The 24174-nt window shown below is 37.2% G+C and overlaps 1 long non-coding RNA gene across 1 annotated transcript in view; it reads left to right on the plus strand.

The window, feature by feature from the left end:
* LOC123791492 (uncharacterized) overlaps window positions 1–24174 on the plus strand; it is a 363697-nt gene that overhangs the window by 195211 nt on the left and 144312 nt on the right. Inside the window, exons 4-5 of the long non-coding RNA XR_006779396.2 lie at window positions 18310–18447; window positions 18551–18651. This is a non-coding gene — a long non-coding RNA (uncharacterized LOC123791492). The remainder of the gene's footprint in view (window positions 1–18309; window positions 18448–18550; window positions 18652–24174) is intronic.

Consider the following 24174-nt stretch of genomic DNA (forward strand, 5'->3'; position numbering starts at 1 on the left):
TAATTTTTTGAGGAAACTCCATACTGTTTTCCATAGTGGTTGCTCCTATTTACATTCCCACCAACAGTGCACTAGGGTTCCCCTTTTCTCTAAAACATCACCAACTTTTGTTATTTCTTATCTTTTTGACAATAGCTATTCTGACAGCTGTGAGGTAGTGTCTCATTATAGTTTTGGTTTACATTTCCCTGATGATTAGTGATGTTGAGCATCTTTTTATGTGTGTGTTAGCCATCTGTATGTCTTCTTTGGTTGTATATATTCTTCGGCAAGGTGGCTACTAAGGTCTTTGGTCAGTTTTTAAAATTGGATTGTTCATTTTCTTATTGTTGAGTTTTAAGAGTTCTTTGCATATTTTGGGTAACAGTCCTTTATCAGATGTATCTTTTGCAAATATTTTAGTCTGTGGGTCCTCTTCTTCTCTTGACACTATCTTCCTCAGAGCAGAAGTTTTAAATTTTAATACGGTCCAGATTATCAATACTTTCTTTTGTAGATTGTGCCTTTGGTGTTTCTTCTAAAAACTCATCACCAAACTCAAGATATCTGGATTTTTCATGTTATTTTCTAGGAGTTTGATAGTTTTGCATTGTAGAGTTAGGTCTGTGATCCATTTTAAGTTAATTTTTGTGAAAGGTGTAATGTCTGTGTCTATATTCATTTTTTTAAATTTGTATGAGGATGTCCACTTGTTTTAGCATTATTTGTTGAAAAGACTTTGTTTTTCTCTGTTGTATTGCCTTTTGCTCCTTTGTCAAAGTTCAGTTGACTATATTTATGTACGTCTGTTTCTTGCTCTCTGTTCTTTTCTATTGATCTATTTGTCTATTCTTTCACTAATACCACACTGTCTTGATTACTCTAGTTTTATAGTAAGTCCTGAAGTCACATAGTTTCTGTTTTCCAACTTTTTTCTTCTCTTTCAAGAATGGGTTGGCTATTCTGGGTCTTTAGCCTCTCCATATAAACTTTAGAATTAGTTTGTTGATATCCACAAAATAAATTGTTGGCATTTTGATTGGGATTACATTGAATCTATATTGATAATATTTAGTCTTCCTATCCATGAGTATGGAATATCTCTCCATTTATTTAGTTTTTCTTTGATTTTATTCATCAGAGATTTGTAGTTTTCCTCCTATAGATCTTGTGCATATTTTGTTAGATTTATAACTAAGTGTTTCATTGTTTGGGTGCTAATCTAAATTATATTTTGTATCTACTTTCAGTTTCTACTTGTTCATTGCTGGTATATAGACAAATGATTGACTTGCAAATTGACATTGTTTCCTGCAATTTTGTTATAATCCCTTATTAGTTCCAGGAGTTTTCTTTTTCTTTCTTTCTTTCTTTCTTTCTTTCTTTCTTTCTTTCTTTCTTTCTTTCTTTCTTTCTTTCTTTCTTCCTTCCTTCCTTCCTTCCTTCCTTCCTTCCTTCCTTCCTTTCCTTCCTTCCTTCCTTCCTTCCTTCCTTCCTTCCTTCCTTCCTTCTTTCTTTCTTTCTTTCTTTCTTTCTTTCTTTCTTTCTTTCTTTCTTTCTTTCTTTCTTTCTTTCTTTCTAGATTTATTTATTCGAGAAAGGGGGGGCAGATGGAAACATTCCTCAGATTCCTCTCTGAACACAGAGCCCTATACAGGGCTTTATCCCAGGACCCTGGGATCATGACCCGAGCTAAGACCAAGAGTTGGACGCTGAACCAACTGGGCCACCCAGGTGCCCCAGTTCCAGGAGTTTTCTTATTGATTCTTTCAGATTTTCTACATAGATAATCATGTCTCCTGCAAACAAAGAGTTTTATGTCTTCCTTCCCAATCTGTATACCTTTTATTTCCTTTTCTTGTGTTCTTGCCTTAGCTAGAACTCCCAGTACAGTGTTGGAAAGGAATGGTGAGAGGGGACATCCTTACCTTGTATCTGATCTTAATGATCTCTTAACTAATCCTGAAATTATGCTGTGTCTGGATTTCCTAAATTTGTTAAATAAGCTTTTTGTTGTTTAAGCTAATTGAAATCGGGATTTCTTGTTACTTTCAGCTGGAGGTAAACTAACTGAGCAAGTTCCCATATCCAAAAAGAACTTACAAACCAGAGTGCAAGCAAGGTGAAAATGTAATTCCGCACTATATTAAAAGTACTTAAAGGAACAGTGAACTAGAATGACTTTTTTTTTTTTTAATTGGGGGGAGGGACAAAGGGACAGAGACAGAGAGAATCTTTTTTTTTTTTTAAAGATTTTATCCATTTATTCGACAGAGATAGAGACAGCCAGCGAGAGAGGGAACACAAGCAGGGGGAGCGGGAGACAAAGAAGCAGGCTCACAGCGGAGGAGCCTGATGTGGGGCTCGATCCCATAGCGCCGGGATCATGCCCTGAGCCGAAGGCAGACACTTAACCGCTGTGCCACCCAGGCGCCCCGAGACAGAGAGAATCTTAAGCAGGATCCACACCCAGCATGGAGCCTGATGCGGGGCTCCAGTTTCAGAACCCTGAGATCACGACCTGAGCCAAAATCAAAAGTCAGATGCTTAACTGACTGAGCCACTCAGGCACACCCTCAAGAAATACTTTAAGTTTGTCGGCCAAATTATATGTATTTCTTCCATCTAAATGTAGTTTACCTTTTCTGACATTCCATAGCACTGTGTTTATACTTTACCTATGCCATTTATGTTTTGAATTGTAGTTGTATATGACTTTGTCTTATGTTTCTAGCTTGTAATCTTGGAGGACTATACTTTTGCTGTTTGTATAGGTATTTAATTTTATACCAGTAGGAACTGAGTAAGCATTTATTGAATTAATAAATAAATAGTGTACAGGGTTTTAGGATGGTAGAAGAAGGTGAGGTCACTAAAGGGAGTTCATAAATACAGTTGAAGTAAGCAGGAAAAGCATCAAAGAAGAATTTTAACTGTATCTTAAAAGCTTAGTGGGGTTTGCTTAAGTAAAGAAGCCAGGGGAGGATGTTTTAGAGGGAAGATGAAGCAACAAAAGAAATATTAAAATAAAGTTGTAGAATTGTCTAACTGTCATGACATGTTAAGTTAGCTGAAAAAGTAGAGTCAAACTAAGGAGGATCTCAAATGTTAAAATTAAGAGTTTATCATCACCCTCTAAGAATTAAAGAGGAACTAAAGTTTGAAACAGAGACATTAAGTTATATGAAAGTGTGTTTTATAGGACTATTGATCTAAAGTTTCTCCTTCCTTGCCCCTTGCCATATGAATATAAAGGCCTCTTTACAACTTTCCTTTAGGATTGGGTACCCTTCTAGTTGCACGCTCCAGACCATACTCTGCCTGAAAAAAGTTATTTTGACTTAGATATTTTTTGAATATATACTATCTCTGATGAATATACATGGTCATAAGATTCAATATAGCATAATTCAAATAACTATATTCTTTATGACCCTGCTTCTCCCTTTTGCCTGCATCTTTTCTTCTGTAGCCTCCTTTTCATTCCAGGCCACTCATTACTGGATGAGACTCAGGGCATTTCCTTTTGCAGTGTGAATAGAGCCAGCATTGCCATCAGATACGTATGGGTACAGAGCAAGGAGAGATTAATAGTAATGGAGTGCCAATGGAAGAAGAAGTGTTGCTTTCAGAAATCTAATAAGAGCAGCAGTTTTACAGAAGATAAAGTGCGCATTTTAACAATACTACTAAGTTTAATATGAAATTTTGGGGAAAAAATCAGGGCTGTATAGAAAGTATAGTTCAAATGTGTACTTCTCCATAGTATAGGTCTTGTGGAGTTAAGTGATATTAAAGCATGTTCAGTAATGGTTGGTAGGCTAAGCAATGTAGTCTGGTCACAAGCCCAAGAATACCTAGGCATAGTCCCAAGAGAAGTTTGTAATCAAATGCAGCTTGCAGAGAGAGTTTCAAATCTTACATGATTTTCATAATGAGTGTTTTGGATTATCACAGTATGTTTTCCTATGCTCATTTTCATCTAGATGGAGGGGGGATTTCAAGAATCTATGCCTTATACTTTTTATTTCAGTTCCTTAAGGTACCCAGAATTTCCTTGCCAGAAGGATCCATGTAAAAATTAGAATCCATTTTGAAATTCAACTAAAGATTGCATCCCTAAGTTGTTTCAAAAAATTGAGAGCTGAGCATATTGTAATCCTCAGAGCTGTCCCTAGACAGACAATATTGCAGAAGTTTTTGCCCATGTGTCTTTGTTTTGCAAATGAATATGCAACATTACATTAGAGCAACAAAAAAAAATTAATCTTGGAATTGAAGAATCTAACAAATGCTGAATTTAAAAACAAGTTAGTTAACCTTAGAGAAAGAGAAAAGAAGCATTTAGTAAATTTATTAATGCCTCAAATTTTATAGTGATTTTTTCCATTGACCATTAAGAGAAAGGGGAAGGAACTAGAGACTGCATACAGTATTAAATGGTGTTTTAAATGAATATCTATTATTGTTCCTGTAAATACCATATAATAAAGCTAAATTATTTAAATATTACTTAGAAATGTATTCTTATAAAAGGCACCAGGCACATAGCCAATATCATTGCAAAACAAAGAGGCAACAAAAAATAAAATTTTTTACAGAAACCATGGCTTACAATACCTCTCATGACTAGAATTGTTAGAATTCTGGTGTAAAAATCTGGTGGAATTATTCTTTGCTTTCTCATGCAGATATTGCAATGATAATACTTCTTGTTTAGTATGGTATTATGAACAATCTGTGAAAAAGTTTATTGTATATCCTTTGGTGAATCTATTTTTGTCTCTTTCAAAGTTGCTTTTTTTTTTTTTTTTTTTTTGGAGAAAGAGAGGGAGAGAGAGAGAGAAAGAGAAGGGGGAAGGGGCAGAGGGAGAGGGGGAGGGAGAGAGAGAATCCTAAGCAGGCTCCACCCCTAGCACAGAGCCCAGTGTGGGGCTTGATCCCACAATCCTGAGATCATGACCTGAGCTGAAATCAAGAATCAGACACCTAACCAACTGAGCCACCCAGGTGCCCCTCAAAGTTGCATTTTAAACAGCTTCTAGTCTTCTTCTTGATCAATGAAAATACATTGAGCACCCTTGATTTAAATGATAAAAAGTCATGACTGAATTTTGTATAAAGTTGAAGATTAACAGCAAAGAGACTTGAAAAATCAAAGTAAAAACATTTCTTTACTTCATAATTTAGTTTGAAATGTTTAAACTAAATGTTTCTTCTTGAGGAACATTATTCCAAATAGCTTGAGAAAGAGATCTTTTAATAAATAAGTTATGTGTAGGTAGATATCTAGATTGAAGATGGTTGATTAACTGATAGTTTCATCTTCATAATCTTGGGAAAGAAAACCATTACATTCTGCCTAGTAGTGTCAGATAGCTGATGGTAGAAATGGTTGGACTGAGAAATTATCTCCATCCTTTCCACACTCCATAAATGAGGTCAATTGGCTGTCAAGTAGGTCTCCTGTCCCTCCTCTTTATTCCCCTCCCCTCATCTAATTTTTCTCATTGCCAAGTCTCTTTTAGTATGACTACCTCTGGTAATGACATTTTGGACAATGAAGTGTGCTGTTGAAATTTATTCTTGTTTAATAGGAGTTTCTTCTATAATTCATTCAACTTCCCAACCTGATTTCACTATATACCATAATCCATTACAATGAGAAAAGTGGCACACAGACAGGTTCAATGTTTTAGTCCCAGAATTAGTGACCAAGATGTGACCAGAATTCAGTTCTCTCACTTTCTAACATGACTCCCTTTCCATGGTAATGCCCAGCCTTCAGTCACATGAACTGAATATATTTTGTTAGAAAGACGTTTTTTCAGGAAGAGCCTTATCTTCAGCTCTATCTGTTGTTCAGCATAGCCATGCTTTTCACGTCATTTCCAGTACTCTTTGAGGCAAAACAGCATTGATTGTGGCAGTGAAGACACAGCCTGGTGACTGAGTTTGAGGTTGTTCCTTATAAACTAGAGAAAGCCTCCTTGTCCTAGACTTTGCTGGAATCCTTTGCCCTTTTAGCAATGACTTTCTTTGAGTCACCAAGTTCTAAGTTAAAGTTGGTTGAAAAATTTAAAGAGGAGGGTGCTGGAGGTTTGTATATTTTAAAATATAGTGCTGTATATTTGATATATGCATTGATAAAAGAATGCATATCTCAGAAATGTGTATAGTTTTTTTGCTTCTTATAGCATTTAATGTGTATGTGTTTAGTAAAACTCTTTATATTTATTCAAACTAGTGGTATTAAATGGCTTCAGATTATTTTCATTTTCATCAATTTTGTTGAACATTTTGGAAAGAAATCCACATCCAACTAAATTAATCCAAGACATTATTTATTTTCTCTTACAAACATTACTTTAAAGTTTAAACATTCTCTAGCTAATACCTGTAAACTCTTGGGGATTTAGTAAAGTGTATTTGTCAGTCTTTTCATATTTACTGTGCTTATGACTCAAAGAGAAATCAAATAAGGAGCAAACTCCAAGAAAATTTTGTGTTAGTAGGTAAGACATACCATTCTAATTTTTATTCTTCTGCATGGTTTACTGGGTTGTTGTGTTTTGTTTTGTTTTGTTTTGTTTTGTTTTTGTGTTGTTTAGTGATTTTTAAAAATTTTTGGTAACTCCGTTTGTTCGGTTTTGAATTGTGTTGTTATGGTTCTTTGTAGGCTTGAGAATGATTTTTAAATCTAAATCTCAAGTAACAATTTTTTAAATTTAAAAAATTTAAAAATTTTAAATTTTTAAAAAAACAGAGTTCTCAAATTTTCTTGTAATATCTAGTAATTTTATATGCATAAATTTTACTTAAATAATTTAATTAAAATAGTTATTAATTTTTAGGAGTAAGCTTTTTTATATTCTAGAACTTACTCTTTATGCGAAGTTCACTTGAAAATAATTATCTGTAGTGCTTGTATGACTAATCTGCTTATTTTTCTTTCTTTGTTAGCTGATGTGTTAGAGATGTGATAAATTGTCTTTAGGAATAAAATCATGTATTTGTGTATCTACCTATCTATCTACCTATCTCCTAAAGAATATGCAGATTCTAGATATTAATAGACTCTTAAAATTAGTTAGTTGTGAATGAGGTTTTCATTTTTCTAACTTTAATCTAAATTCCTACAGAACATTTGGAGAGAACTACAAATCTCATTTGCTCTGAAAGCACTCTATGGGCCAAAAATTTCTACTTTCTTTATCTGGCAAACTATTTGGCGGCTAGAAAACTGATTTCTCTTTAAGTCTTTTCTCCTTTAGAGTAAAAAATTTTCCCAAATATTGCAGCAAATGACTATTTTCCTATAATTATTAAAAAGGCTTATTTTGACTGACTTCTTTTTAATTTTTAATTTTTTTCAACTAAACTCTCAAATTTATTAAAGTTATATGTAATATACATTGTTATTTTTTCCCTTTACTTTTCATCTTTAAATATCAGAAGCCTTGTACTTTCTTTCTTGAAGTGGATTTAGAAACTGAGAAACAGAAATGGTATAATTATTGGGGCATCTGCATGGCTCAGTCAGTGGAGCATCTGCCTCTTGGTTTTGGTTCAGGTGATGATTTCATGGGACATGGATTTGAGCCCCGAGTTGGGCTCCGTGCTCAGTGGGAAGTCTGCCTGAGATTCTCTCTCTCTCTGCCCCTTCCTCTGCTCATGCTCTCTCTCTCAAACAAATAAATCTTTAAAAAATGGTATAATTACCTAAAATATATTGACAGACAACCAAGGATTACAATGTTAGTCTCTGACATGTAGTACAGGAATCGTAACAAAACCATCAGAAAAAGAGAGGAAACAGATGAGGAAGAATAAAACTTAAAAAAAAAAAAGTAATATTTTAACCATGAAACAGGAATGGGGTACTGCAAAAATGGACAGAGCAAAAAAAAGAGCAGTTGAAAATATAAAATTTGAGAGAAAAAAATAGTAATAAAGCATTGGAAGATAAATTTAAGAAAATCTCCCAGAAAGTAGAGCAAAACGCCAATATGACTAAAAATGGGAGAGAAAAGATAAGAAATTTAGAGGACCTGTCCAGAAGGTCTAATATCTGAAAAATAAGTATTCCATAGGAAATTTAAAGAAAAAAAGGAAGTAAAACATTAATTGTTTTCTTGGAATAAGTCAAGAAAATTTTCTTGCAGATTGCAGTTGTTTCCTGAGTTTCTATATATAAAAGTAGAAAGCAGAGTCATACCAAAGCATGCCATCACAAAATTTCCTAACTACAGAGACAAATGAAAAATATATATATATAAATCCGGGGAGAAGAAAAAAACAGGTCTATATGATCAGAATAACTCTGGACTTTTCAAAAATGACATTGAAAGATAAGAGGCAATAGAGAACTGACTTCAACAAAATTCTAAAGAAAAATAATTTCTAATTAGAAATGTACGTCCAGGGGCACCTGGGTGGCGCAGTCGTTAAGTGTCTGCCTTCGGCTCAGGGCGTGATCCCAGCGTTCTGGGATTGAGCCCCACATCAGTCTCCTCCGCTGGGAGCCTGCTTCTTCCTCTCCCTCTCCCCCTGCCTGTGTTCCCTCTCTCGCTGGCTGTCTCTCTCTCTCTCAAGTAAATAAATACAATCTTTAAAAAAAAAAAAAAGTGTACGTCTAGCGAAGCTATCAGTGATGGGAAAAATCTAAGGATATTTTCAACCATTCACCTTCTCAAGGCATGTATTTCTTTAATAAGATGGGAGAATGTGTGCCACTAGTCAAAGGAGAAAAACAAGGAAAATGAAGACATGAGATTTGCAGAGCTGGAGATCCACCAGCATAGATGGGTAGTGAAGGGAAGCCCCCAAATGAGAGCTGTGTACTACCTGTACATGGAAATCTGCTCAGAAAGAATAAGGTCAGAGGCTCCTTAGGAAGAAAACTTCCTTTTTAAGTAGATGAAATTGATAGCGTACCTGATACAGCTGAACCTCTAGAGTGGAGATTTAGTAACTGATAAAGAGTTTGGAGCTGAATTAGTAATAAATGTAAAAGGAACCAAGCAAATGAATAAAACAAGAAATATGTGATAACTATAGGGAAAACTACAGAAAAAACTGACATAAATAGTCTATCATATGCATCAGCTTTGAGTTAAATTTATTGTCATAATAATATATACTTTGAATATTAATCTAAACAGGTTACAATATAACTAAGGTGATATGGGACATAGAATGATTCTGAGTTGGGGGTAATAAGGGAGTGGGAGGAGAGAGTTCTGAATACTAATCTTATTTAGTATGTAAGTAAATAAATGATACCTAAAACTCACTCAAAAATTAGCAAAAAGAAAAATCATGTTACTTAGAGATATAGTGAGTTTTATCAAACTAATCATCTAAAAATACCAATAAGAGCATATTAGAGACATGGTGACAAGTGACAACATAATCAGCTAAAGAGATAAAGAGATAAAAATTGTCACCACGAGGAGGGAAAAACATGGGAATAGGCGTAGGGGTCTGCTGTTTTTCATAAAGAACTTTGTAGAACTATTTGACTCTTTTAAATTCTTTGGAATTATAGACTTTATTAAAATTAAAACAAGAGAAAAATAAAAATGCTAAAACAAAACAAACCACTACTGAACCACATACATAATTGGAAGGTATTTTTTAAAAATATTTATTTATTTATTTATTTGAGAGAGATAGAGGATGAGTGGGGGGAGGGACAGAGGGATAGGGAGAGAGAGAGAATCTCTGGTAGACTCTCTGCTGAGTGGGGAGCCCAATGTGGGGCTCCATCTCATGAACCTGAGATCAATACCTGAGCCAAAATCGAGTCAGACGCTTAACCAACTTAGCCACCTAGGTGCCCCCATTGGAAGATGTTCTTAAATCTTACAAAGTAAAGAAAGGAAATCGGATATGCATGGAGATCTCAACCAGTTGAAAAGTTTAACATGGTGCTTATCTGCTTACTAAAGCACTTTGTTATATCTTATTTATTTACATTTCAATTTAGATAGCATTTTATATTCTTCTGTTAATTTTTTTCTTGTTTACTTCTAATGTGAGCAGCAAGACCAACATGTGTTCTTGTAAGCCACGTTGAAATTTTCTGGAAATAAGAATGGTTATAAATAAATAATCACGATGTAAAAAAAAAAAGTAGAATTAAAAACTAACACATATAAAACAAATGGAAGGAAATGAGAGGACTAGTGCCATGTAGTAAAATAGGGGCTTGGGAAATGGGAAAATCATTTATCAGATTGAATTGCATATGATCTAAAATTATCTTTTTAAAAAAAATTTAAATTCAATTAGCCAACATATGGTACATCATTAGTTTTTGATGTAGTGTTCAATGATACTTTAATTGTGTATAACACCCAGTACCCATCACATCATGTGCCTTCCATAATGCCCATCACCCAGTTGCCCCATTCCCCCACCTACCTCCCCTTTTTCAACCCTCAATTTGTTTCCCAGAGTCAAGAGTCTCTCATGGCTTGTCTCCCTTTCTGATTTCTTCCCATTCAGTTTTTCCCCCCTTCTCCATATACCCTCTGCATTGTTTCTTATATTCCTCATATGAGTGGAAGCATATGATAATTGTCTTTCTCTGATTGACTTATTTCATTTGGCGTAATACCCTCCAGTTCCATCCACATCGATGTAAATGGTAGGTATTCACCCTTTCTGATGGCTGAGTAATATTACATTGTATATATAAACCACATCTTCTTTATCCATTCATCTGTAGGATGACAACTCTGTGCCTTCCACAGTTTGGCTATTGTGGACACTGCTGCTATGAACCTGCGGTGCAGGTGCCCCTTTGTTTCACCTCATCTGTATCTTTGGGGTAAATACCTAGTAGGGCAATTTCTGGGTTGTAAGGAAGCTGTATTTTTAACTTCTTGAGGAGCCTCCATACTGTTTTCCAGAGTGGCTGTATCAGCTTGATCTAAAATTATCTAACTAATGGTTTGAATGACCATTATGTGATCACCTTTTCTGTTTTGAGTTGTGTCAGATACAAATATAACATGCTATTCTTTATGAAGGCAACTGAATTTGTGTAGGAAAGAACTTATTCCATTTAAGAATTACAAAATAACACAAAGCAGAATCCAAAATTGTAGGGTAAGCGAAATGGACAGTAGGAAGACACTTTGTATGGTTTGTAAGGCAAGTAAACATTCCCGGGAAAGCCGTATTTGAGATGGGTCTTAAGGATGGGAGGGATTTCTGGTTGGGGAAGAGGCAGAATATGTGAATGAAACTCATCAAACTTGAGCTGAAAGCTCATGCTGGCCGGTCATGGAAAGTAAAATGATATAGGCAATAAAAATTATATAGGCAAGACCAGATTGTTGGAGATTATGGATTTACATATATAAGTACCAGAAATCGTAAATTCTGGAACAGCATGATTAAAGAGAGGACTAATTTGGCAAATGGATATTAAAAAAATCAGAGAGGGAAGAGTCCGGTGGCAATAAGATCAGTTGGAAATTGTATATATGAGTTGATTAAAGTCTTTATTAGAGTGGAACTGGAGATATGGGTGTAATGAAACATATCAGAGAATTTGTAATATTATTTATATATTATATTTATTGGGTCAGAGAAAAAAGATGGTGTCTTAACTAAAATGGATAATTTCAGATGGAGATTTTGGTGACAGGTATTTGAAGCAAAATTGTAACTCCTGTAACCAGTAAATATCAATATATTGGCAAGATTACTTCTCATTCTCCATTCTTCTGGCGTGCTAAAGATATATGATCAATCACTTTTTGAACATGTTTAGTGGAAACAATGCAATAGACAGAGTCTGTGTTGTTACACAAGGTTTTCAGTGTAAAGATGAAGATCTACAACAAGGTAAAGTTGGAGAAATGTCATAACTATTCGGAAAGTTCATACCTACTACCAAGAAAATGGTTCCTGAAATGTTCAAGTAGTTACAGCATTTTTCAAAACTCTAGTTGCCCAGATAATAACCTTTAGTTTGTCTGTCTGTGTAGCTAAAATAGGCATGACCGATTTTTCAGTTGGTAGGTGCTTGCAAATTATCCTTTGTTCAGACTTGTTTAATCTCTATGGATTTGTCATTGCAATGATACCTATACAAATAAACACATTAAAGTGATTTTTATGCATATCATTAGGTTGATACCCTTGTTTTATAGTTTAAAAATGTTCGAACTATGACATCCTTATGATGAGTCAGATCCAGAGGTTAATTAAGCAAACAGTAACTTAATCATATTACTACAAGTGAAGTTAGTGGCAGACATGTGGCTAAACTTCTACTTACTATGTTAAATATTTATATTGCAACCAATAAGCCTAAATATTGTTCAAATTGTGCTACCCATATAGGAGGAAACAGGAGGCAGAATGAAGGTGATATGGGGTGTGGGAAGGATGAAGAGCCAGTGAGGGAAAGGCACCTCTCCACCTGGCATCTTGGTATTTTGTAAACTGCAAAGATAGGGAAATTTTTAAAACTATTTGGCTGGGAGGTATAAAATTTTAACTTACGGTATTGTGTTTCCTTTTATTTGGACAGTTTATCTAAATTTGGTTTATTCAGGATAGCCCTAGACTATATCCTCTCTTTTAACTAGATGAAATAATTACAGCTTTTTCCCCCTGAACAATAACAAATCAAGCAGACCTGAAAGACTTGTGTTTTTCTATTTCTTTCTTTTATGCATTTCTGAAAAGTATAAAACCAACTGCTGCTCTCCTCTGGCGTTAGCAAATATTCATAATTTTATCAAAAGAATTACTGAAGTTCAACTTATTTCCATTTCACAGTTGAACTTGAAAAGGGAATACGCCCAAAGACCACTATCAGTGTTGCTGTATGTGGTGGTTGTACAAATTTGTAATACTGTTCATTGTTGCAGATGATGGGATGAAGCTTGCCTCATCTTCAGTGTGTATAGGACATGCCCTAGTTAAGCACCACTTCTCTCTACATATACACTGAGGTCATCTCCAACTCACCTAACCTAAAACTGCCCTCACCCTGCCCTTCCAACCTGTTTTTTTTTTTTTAGATGCTTTATTTCTGTTAATTTGGCCTATATACTCCAGATACTGAAACTTAAAATCAGTATTTTACTGAAATCTTTAACCTTTTGTGCTTAGATTATTTAGGTCTTGGTCTTCCAATAGGACACACTACCCCAAAATTTTTCTTACTCCAGTCTTTCATATGCATCTCTGACAAATTGATCTTCCTAAAACATGTCATTATCAAACCTTTATAGCATCCTCCTCTCTACCGAGTTAATAAAAAGCCCCACACTGGCATTAAAGACCTCACCATATGCTCCCAACGTCCCCTCTATGACAGCCCCCTAGAGGAATCTTTTTTCTTAAGAAACTTAGACTACACTCCTTCCCTAACATAGTTAGATTTTCAGATGCTAGTGACTGCTTATACCATCTCCATCTCCTTGGGTAGCCTCCAATGATACCAACTAAAATCTTAGGTTTTCCAAGTAGAAACAGCAACTGCTCCATGAAGCCCTCTATGGTCAGCCACAAATGACTTCCAATCCTTTGAACTCATACCATGTGTTAAACAGTTACAGAGTCTCTGTGAAATGTATATGCAGCCCTGTATTGTCTATATTAATGTGCTGGTAGAAACATCCTCAATCTAATAGTAAAGCATACAGTTGATCCTCAATAATGTTAATTTCCTTCCGCCTGAAGACCTGTGTTGTTAATATCTAATATCTCCATATTTCCTATACTGCTCATGGTAAGTGCTCAGTAAATATTTGCTAAATAAGGACTTAGATGAAATTAATATTTGGAACCTATTTAATTTGGTACAAAAAGTGGACCTATTCTAGGAACTGAAATCTTCCCTTGAAATTTATGCAATATTTCTATGTGAACCTCTAAAAACCCTATATTCACAACACATGAACCCTTTGCCTGGAGATGTTATTTTGAGCATGAAGACTGTGGTGATTTCATGAAATCCAGGGGGTGCTTTCTGAAGAGCATTCTATGAAGCCCCTGCAAAATTGTCCTAGCAGAATTTCCCATACCAATTAAATATGCCACAGATGGCTTACATGGAGATTAACCTCTGGGTTTAAGGGTAAGTTGACTTCCTCCTTTATTTAAAATAAGTTACTTCTCACTGGATTGGAAAGCCAAATAAGGTCACAAAATTGAATTCACTAGAGGCATGTGTAAAGAAAGGTATGTGGCAGCAGCTTCTATTCTCCAAAGGCTTATATTTAATCCAAGGATAGATAGTCACTTTTTAAAAAAAGTAAAATGAGTATTTGGAAGAGAAATAAAGGGCAGGGATAAATTCGCAAGCATGGAGAATAAATAATGATGATTCTATGACAGATGTTTATCTTATTTAATATTTACATTTCATTAGTGATTGTATTTAAATGTTCTGTTTTAAAAATATTTTTTATCAGGAAGTACTCAGTGCTGAGGGAAAGAAGGTGTTTTCTAGCAATTACTCCGTTAGTTATTAATCAGTTTGAAGCTTTTTATTGTGTTCTGTTCCTGTTGAAAATGATTTCTCTAGAGAAAGCCTGATTCTGCAGACATGGTTCAGAAAAGCGAAGTCCTCGGGGTTCCTGTGCCAAGTCCTTTAGTTATGTGTTTGGACCCTAAGACCAAACTCTCTGAGTCCCAAGCCTTGTTTAGAATTCATAAGAACTGTACTACTCCAGTGTTACTTCAACAACACATCAGAGTAGAGATTCAGAGAGTGATACCAAAAAAGGGTCTAAGTTTAAAGTCCTCTGTTTCAGGTTCCATGGGTCTGTTGACAATAATCTTACTTATTATGTAATAGAATCTGGCAGTATTAATAACCTGTCTTTTTAAAAGTTTTCTCTATCTTGGATTTCTGATCATCTCATGCCTCTAAATCTTAAACCTTAGAGACTGATTCTCCTTAGTGCTCTTACCTTCTTTTATCGGTGCAGTCTCTTCTAATTACTCCTCTCCTTTGGGACATCTCACACACTGTTCATTCCACAGTGTGTGTCCCTGTGAAGCCACACAACTGGCAAATGGTGAAACAGGGATTTGAACCCAGGCCTGCAGACACTAAAGCCTAAATTCTTAGTCACGTCTCTGCTTAAAACTAATTTTGCAGCTTAAGGATCATCACCGTCCCTGCCGATGCTTATAGAGTGCCTGCTGTGTGCTGGGCCCTGGGTTTAGATCCTTCTTCATGTCTGTTGTGCTCAACTTCCATGCAGTGTTATTCCATTTCACAGATGAAATTTCATGCTATGGGAACGGTCCAAATAAGAACATAAGGACTAGTCATTTTCATTTTTGCATATGAGTTATCTTTACTCTGTCTCTAGTTCAGTAAGCTCTCAAAGGTGGACACAATTCTGGGGTATGTTTATGTGCCAATGTCTTCCTCTATAAGTTCCTTTAAAGTAGAACATACACACACACAAAGACAGAGACAGACCAAAAAATAGACTCTTAACTACAGAGAATAAACTGATGGTTACCCACAGGGAGGTGGGGGGGATGGGGGAAATAGGTGATGGGGGTTAAAGAGTACACTTATCATGAAAAAAAAAATACCATTTCACCATTTGTTAAAATTGTAGGAGTGAAATAAACCAAACAATTTTAATAAGTTTACTATTTTGTAAATTAAATATATATGTAACATGTATGATTCACAAAATAAAATCTATTAACATACTAAAAAAATAAAAATGTTGCTTGACTAATTAAAAAACTAAAGTAGGACACACATACTCAAACGTCTATATGACTAGAACAGGTAACATTATTGAGTAAACCAGACTTTAAGATGATAAGGACTAGGGGCTTCTGGGTGGCTAGCTGGTTAAAGAGTCTGACTCTTGATTTCCATTCAGGTCACAGTCTCAGGGACTTGAGATCCAGCCACATGTCAGGCTCGGTGCTGGGTGTGGAGCCTGCTTAAGATTCTCTCTCTCCCTCTGCTCCTCTCCCTCTCTTTCAAAAAAAAAAAAAGAGTGAGAGAGATGATAAAGACTGGTGAGGTTTGTGGAAATTAAGAGTTTATGCCCCACATCACGTCATTCAGGTTTAATTTGTAATGACATTGTGCAGGTAAATGCATACATTCACACACACACACACACACACACACACACACACACACACACACACACATGCAGGTCACCTATTTGCAGCTCTTTATTTATTTTGTATTTTGTATTTTTTTTAAGATTTTATTTTTATTTATTCGACAGAGATAGAGACAGCCAGCGAGAGAGGGAACACAAGCAGGGGGAGTGGGAAAGGGAGAAGCAGGCTCATAGCGGAGGAGCCTGATGTGGGGCTCGATCCCACAACGCCGGGATCACGCCCTGAGCCGAAGGCAGACGCTTAACCGCTGTGCCACCCAGGCGCCCCTTGTATTTTGTATTTTAAAAAATGTTTTATTTATTCATTTTTTTTGTAGGTTCTATGCTCAAAGTGAAGCTTGAACTTACAAGTCTAAGAGTTGCATGCTTTCCCAACTGAGCCAGCCAGGCACCCCGATCTGTGGCCGTTTAAACTATCACTTCTTCCTTAGGCAAAAATTTTTAATCTAGGTCAAGAAATACATAAGTGCATTTTGGAGGTGAACATGAAGTCATTGGTTTGTGTGTACTCATATTTACACCCTGCAGACTGAGTGATGAATGGAGGATGATCACTTTTAAGGAGTTACTGCTTTGCTTGAATTGTTTCACTTAGTGGTCATGATACACACTCACTTGAGGACTTTCTCAAGAAGAAAAACAGATTATGAATTCCTTTCTTCTTTGATCAGATTATAATTTGTAGTTTGAGAGCACCACAGTTCCCTCTCCATGGGAGGACTCCCCAGGGGTGGAGTGTGGCACCTGACGATGCGTGCAGAGTCCGCAGGCCGGGCAGTAGACTCTGGCCCTCACTGTAGAGAGCTGCAGGCGACTCCTTTGCCACTTGGTTTTTCAGTGCTGGCAGATGGGACTTCATTGTTTCAAAGTTTCAGTTTGGAAAATTTAGACATTAAGGGTTAATCTACATTTTAAAATAGCTGTCTTTGGAGGAAATTATGCTATAAATGAGAAACCTGTGTGGAGTTCTGGGTTCTTTATGTTAGCTTTGGCAGGGCCAGGAGCCTGTTTTGATGATAAAGCCAGCATTTGAAACCTGTATTTTATATCACAGGAAAAGTAAGCAAATTTAAAACACTCCACATTTGCCTTTTGACACCCCATAACCAATAGATGAACTTTAATTTCTGGGAGGCCTCCCAGTGATTAATGCCTTCCATTTATGACGTGAGAAGAATGAGCCGTATGTTAGTTGGTCTTCTGTCCGTTTCTAAAGAGCACCCGTGCCAGGATTTTGATGTGCACTCGCATTCTGGCACCAGGCTTTACACTTCTCACCCAGCACAGAGCCAGCTCACAGATCCTGTTCGGCACAGCAACTCCAGACACGCAGCCTGAATTTGAAGGCAGCCTCCTAAAATGTGGCAGGCACCGTCTCCCTCTTCCTATTTGGAGCCCATCATGTGGGGCTAGGACCACTCTCAGCTGCCTGCAAGGCAGCCTCGAGAGAGTTGCAATTGTTAGCTTCTCACTGAAGCGATGTCCACGAAGGTGAGGTGTGGCACTACGGGGCTGTTTCATAGCATTTTCTGTTGCCTGTACTTACTATTAAGAGGAAATGGTTATATTTCTTTTTTCACATTTCCAATAGAGATCACTTACTCTACTCTCTTGTAGGGGACAGTATTGGAGTAAATACCTTTGGGGCCTTCCTTGGTTCCAGTGCCATCCACGGGGAGGACTGACATTCACTAAGCCGTGTGTGGTAGCTGTTAATGCTGTCCACCAATATTTTTGGTTCTCTCACCTTGAAGCCACATGGTAGGGTTGCATTTCCTGCCTCCCACTGTGGCCGTGTAAACTGCTCAGGTTGATAAAAACTGAGCAGAAGTGCCGTGTGTTTTACTCTGCACTATGTATGTTAAGAGGGGTGATTTGCAGCCCTCCTCTGACTGCTGCTGCAGTGATTGAAGAAGCACAGGTCCAGATAAGGCTTCCAGTAGCCTGGGTCCCCGAGTGACTGATAAAAAGAAAAGGCCTGTTCACCAGTGTTAGACTTGTAGCGTGAACAAGAAGTATCCTTGGGTATGTTAACCACTGAGATTTGGTGATTTCTTGTTCCTGCCTCACAACGTAGTCTATGCTGACCGATGAGCCTTGTTAACTGGAGAGTAGATTCACTGCCTTGAAGCTCAAACAGCGCCAACCTACGTCCATGTCTTTCTGGTCTCATTTTCTCTTCTAGATATCAGCAAACAGGTGACTTCCCTTCATGTGGAAAAGAGACAAACAGAGTCTGCTTTAGCATTCCAGTATCTTCCAACCCTCCCTGCCCTGCCCCCATAACAGACTAGGAATAACAAAGTCTAAATCAAGAAAGGAGGTAAGAAGACCCTGCTGTGTTCCCTACTAGTTTCACCATTGGTAATTTTGCTAGATTTTTTGGTCCCACTCAGTTCTTGTCTCTTTCTTCTCACACTGGTAAGGAAGCCAAAAGAAGGAGAAATAATGATGGCTGTTTTCCCAAACTTCCCAACACTTAACGGACCTTAAGCACACCACTTGATCAAGTCTATAGGTAACAGAGGTAGGCATACTATTTTTGTTGTTCCTTAAAAGTCTTGAAATGCTAGCAGACTGATGGTATACAGATGTTGTAGGCAAGACTGTAACATGGGTCCTAAGTTTCTGAGCCACTGGTGTACATGCCCTGAATCCCCTCCCCTTCAATGTATAAATGAAAATATCATCTATGCATAAAAGAACTATCACTCCAGTGGTTAGTTTACATTATATAGCAAAGGTTGAAGACATTTTGCTAATGTAATTAAGCCCCCTATTCAGTCAAGTTTGAGTTAATCAAAAGGGGGATTACCCTGGTTAAGCCTAATGTAATCGGGTGAGAGTTGTAAAGGGAGTTTAGAGATCACAAATAGAAGTTAGTCATTTCCTCCTGGCCTTGAGGGAGCAGATAGCCATGCTGTGAGTTGCCAATGAAGGAGGCCCCATGGCAAGGACTTGAGTTTGGTTTCTAGTTGTTTCAGGATAATTCCTGGCTGACATCTAACAAGAAAAGAGGGCCTTCAGTCGGAAACAAATTCTGCCAACAACCAGAGGGAGCCTGGAAGCAGAACTTTTCCTGATTGATTCTCCAGATGAGAATACAGCGGGCCAGCATTTTGCCTTAAGCCTTGTGAGACCGTGAGTAAAGGATCCAGCTAAAATGTGCCAGGCTTTTGACCCAAAGAAACTGTTAGATAATAAATGTATTGAAGGTTTCATCTACTAACTGTGTGGCAATTTGTTATGCAGCAACAGAAAACTAATACAAAAGGAATCTGGCCTGTTTTTTCCTGAAAATTCTGGCTTTTATTTTAATTACACATCATCTAGGTGTGTCCTGCTATCGCCTTAGCTTCCTGAAGTCAGTTTTAACTCCCATCTGGAGCGGTAAGACTGGAAGAGGTTTTCATAGTGGTTAAATGTAGCTCTTGATGTCTTCAGTGTGTCCCTAATCAAACCACTCTGCAAGCAGCTGTGAGAGAGCTTCATGTTCTCTACTCACTTTTGTATGCACAGTGACCACCTTCCCTCCACTGAGAGTGATCTGTCTTCCAACTGGAGTTATTCGCTAATGGTCATAAGAACCTGGGATAGCACTGAGATCATTTTGGGATACCAGGGAGTCTGTGGTCTATCTCTGAAACCAAATGATGGGCGCCTTTCGATCACATTCTGGAAAGAAACTGTGTTGATACAGAAAGATCCATTTGACTTATTGGAAAGCACTTGGTCTTTTAAGGTGGATTTTGACATTAGAATATATACTTTTATAACGTACAGCACAACCAGACAGAAATGAGCCTCACTGTAAAGAGGAGACTTTGTTTGTTTGTTTGGCTGATTTTTGTACCATGTTTTTGAAGTTGGTAACCAGAGAGGAAACAACCAGTTTCATAAAAGCACAATTTGAGATAAGTAACTTTTCTTTATAGTTGTCAGTCGTTTGACTTGTTATATTTTATGTAAAGCTATTTTGATAAAAAGATAGAAGCAAACAAAAAGTTAATGTATGTTTAGCAAGGATTTTTAGATGTGTGATATACACAGGATGGAAAGGCATCAAGAGATGCAGTTTGTTACTCAGGAGAAATTGTGCAGATTTGCCCAACTTGAAGGAAAGAGTTTTGTGGAGAAAGAGAAAGAAAGCAAGAAAACTGTTAGATGTGTGGAATGGGTTGTATCCTTTTAACCAAGAACAAAAAGGCATGTGACCAAATAGCCTTGAATCTTTGGTCAGAGCTACACACGGTGCTATTCCAGATGAGTTTATTGAAAGGACCCCACTCTGTGGTAATAGCATTATGAAGAGAAAATTTAGAGTAAATGAATTCAAGAGTATTTAACGCTGTGGCTTCCTCTAAAGCATTTGTTAAGGTTCTTGATGAAAATACTGATGACATAGGGTCAGTGAATAGGGCTTATGTGTAAAATTGTTTGAGGAATGCTGAATTGTCGTTCTCCCACTGATTGATTAGATAAATCTGAATAAAAAAATATTATGTGGGGTGCCTGGGTGGCTCAGTCGTTAAGCGTCTGCCTTCGGCTCAGGGCGTGATCCCGGAGTCCTGGGATCAAGCCCCATATCGGGCTCCCCCACTAGGAGCCTGCTTCTTCCTCTCCCACTCCCCCTGCTTGTGTTCCCTCTCTTGCTGGCTGTCTCTCTCTCTTGTCAAATAAATAAATAAAATCTTTAAAAAAATATTATATGATTGCTTATCCACATTGTTTCAGCAGTGCTACAGATCATCAGTTCTTGGATGAAAGCCGCAGCCAAGGCTAGGAAATGGACAATACGGGCTCTCTTCATGCCCTGTGGTCATTCTAAGATTTCCTAGTATCCTATTTTTTTGGATTGTTTATCCTGCCCGTATCATTGGCCAAAGAAGATGCATCAGGCCAGGGGAAAAACAGAGACTTGATATTCTCAAAGTCATAGTTTTTAATGCATCGTACTCTGGGTGGTGATTGATGGTGCCAGCTAGTTTAGAAGTTTGCTGATTGATTTTTCTGTAGTTCATGCTATTGGCCACCTGTGTTAACAGTAGAAAAGCTCTCAAAGGAGATGATTTTCAGGGACTTGGGGGATTTGTGCAGGAAGCTGAGATCACTAGGGCACTATGAAAAACTGCAAGGTTGGCTCTCTTCTTTTGATCATCTTCCCTTCCCAATCTTACGAAGACCCTCTCCCTGATTCCCAAAAACATTATGCTTCCCATTTAATATTTAAAAATGTATTTTTTTCTACTTAAATTTGCCAGTTCAGCAAGTTGGTTTATCTCAGTTAGAAGGATACAAATTTGATTAAAGTACTTAAGTAAGACCACATTATGAAGATTTCATGAACTTACTCCTTCAAGGTATATTTAAAGTTTAAAAGACAGTATTCATTAATCTAAACACATCTCTATTTGAGCAGTAGGGCAGAGACTTTTGAGTGTAGGAATCTGTGTGTACTTCTTTTCTAACCACATTTGCCATTCTCACATATCTATTCCCCATCAAGAACAAGGGTCTGTAACTGAATACTTCACTCTTGAAAGGCTGCCAGCCGTCTCAGTTGATGGAAAGTGCTTTCTGCCAAAGACATGTAGTTCTCATTGGCGTTTGAACCACTCTATCACCTACCTGAGTTCTAAACCAAAATGAGAGATACATAAAAGATCAGGTAGAGAGAAATAAAAGTATCAGTTTCAATAGTAACAGCACTAATGGCAAACAAGATTTAGGCATATGACTAGTATGTGCCCCAGAATTAGGCAGACCTATCCACCTCATCAGAGACAGCCTGGAAAACCACAATTTTGCCCACAAGAATATTTTCTTTACCACTAAGCTTCCTACAAGTGGAGAATCGATCCAACTATATACTCTCCAGGTGGGCTGATCCCAAAGAGAGGAGGAGAGGGGAAGGGTTGAGCTAATTAATAACATGGTTCTTGCTCCCAAATTTAACACTTTCCACAACTCCATTCCCATAACTGGCTATATAATTTATGGGGCCCTGTGCAAAATGAAAATGCAGAACCCCTTGTTCAAAAATTTTTATGAACTTTAAGATGGTAACAGTAGAGCATTGAATCAAATATGAGCCCTTCTAAATGTGGATCCCTGTGCTACAAATATACAGGCTACAAATTCATGAAGATACCCCTGTTCACTTCTTATCTGGGATACAGAGTAAGGAAGTTGAAGGAATACAGGAGTGTATTATATTAATTCATGTCCATCTACATGTTTAAATCAAAGATAAAGGAGGTTTTCTCAAACAGTGACATTTCCAAGTCTCCCGTTCTCTTGTCCCTTAGGTTTAACTAGAAAGTCCATGGTCCACTGGGGAGTGGACATACCTGTCAGAGTAGGAAAGCAGCCATCTCATCAAGGAGGTCTCGCTGTCATAGCCATGAGCCTACCCTTCTAGTACCAACCACTGTTGCCTTATTGATCCTTTTGTCATAGAGTGAAAAACTTACTTAAGGAGGCTATGAAATAGGTCAGAATCATACAATCATAATCACACTACGTTATTCCGTACTACTAAGGGATAATGGATCCCTTAAACCAGAGGAAGAACACTGGTTGTTTTAAAATTGATCACCGAGAGGCCTCTAGGAGAGAGAGAAAGTGAAACTCTTCTGCTAAATAAAATGTGAACTCAGTCACTTACTTTAAATATTAAATAATGTTTCCTAATTACAAATAGAATTCATTTGTGGGTTCTAATAAAGAAAGCCTTTGTAATCAATTTATGCTTATTCACTTTAGTGTTGTCTTCTTTCTGATGGTGTATTATCAGTTGTATTTTAGGCATTTCATCCTTGCCCCTTATCTGCGTTCTTGCTCCAGGGAAGAATATCAAGATTGCTTCATCTCACCTTCATTGCACCCTCCTGCATCTTTTGGGGCAGGGCTGAGTCCCAAGCCTGGGCCATTACGGAGGAGTCATGGTTGCAATGATTCGTTGTTGCTGATGTGCTGTCCTAGAGGCAGGAGAGAGGTGTTCAGCTGGGAGAGTGAATCGATTCATGATGAATTCAGAAGCCTCTGCCCTTGACCCTCTTCTGCATTATCCAGGGCAGTCTTAGAGTGGCTAATGGTGATGTGGTGAAGAGGTGAACAGGGGTAACTCCTGTCCTCTGAGCCCTTAGAACATCTGTTGTATAAAAAAGGAAATGTAGCTGATAATGTTTTTATTATACTCAAAAATAATTCTTTTTCTCTAAGAAAGAAAAAAAATCAGTGCAAGGATGAAATGCTACTCCTCATGAACTATTAAGGCCTTTGTGCTCTTCCTATATTCAAATCAGTTGATAGTATCCACAGTTTTACTGATAAAACCTTACCGGTTTTATAGCACTAGGAATGACCCCATACATTCTAAAACAAGTCCATATGATTTTAAGCAAATTTAATGCGTGACCATGGAACAAACCCTGTAGTTCCAAATTTTCACTTACACAGTTTCCCTTAAAGAAGTTTAGGATTCAAAAGCTTTCCAACTTTGCACTTCCTTCTTCATGCTTTCTCATGTTCTATAGAAAGATACAACCAAAACCCCCCAAAAATATAAATGTGGAAAAATATTTAGATAGAGCTCATGAGAATATTTGCTATAGTTTATGATATCATACTATTAAAACAAACTCATCACCAAACTGTGTTTAAATTAAAATTGTCATTACACAAGGATATGAAGGTTTTCATTCTTCAATGATCTTTCTCAATATCTGAGAGTATCTTTCATATCTAGATGGTCATCAAGCCCAACAAACTTTCTGACATTGCCCCTCTGTTTTTTTATCTCCCTACTGTCAACAAGATCAGGTAGGGCCTCATAACCTCACTTTCAAGTGCTTCAGCCCAGTAATTGACTTTCAATTTAGACTGATGACACATCATCTTCTTTTTAGGAGACTCTGGGGTCCCTGGCCCCAACATTGCACCAAACTCCCCTTTCCTTTAGTAGTTGTCAGTATGTGATATATCATAGAAGTTCTTCTCCAAACCTTGCTATTCAGCCGCCCCTTTTCTGAAGCCCCTGTGTAATAAG

Source organism: Ursus americanus, chromosome 5, assembly GCF_024610735.1.
Source record: "Ursus americanus isolate L20-20 chromosome 5, mUrsAme1.1.p, whole genome shotgun sequence".
Taxonomy (NCBI): Eukaryota; Metazoa; Chordata; class Mammalia; order Carnivora; family Ursidae; genus Ursus; species Ursus americanus.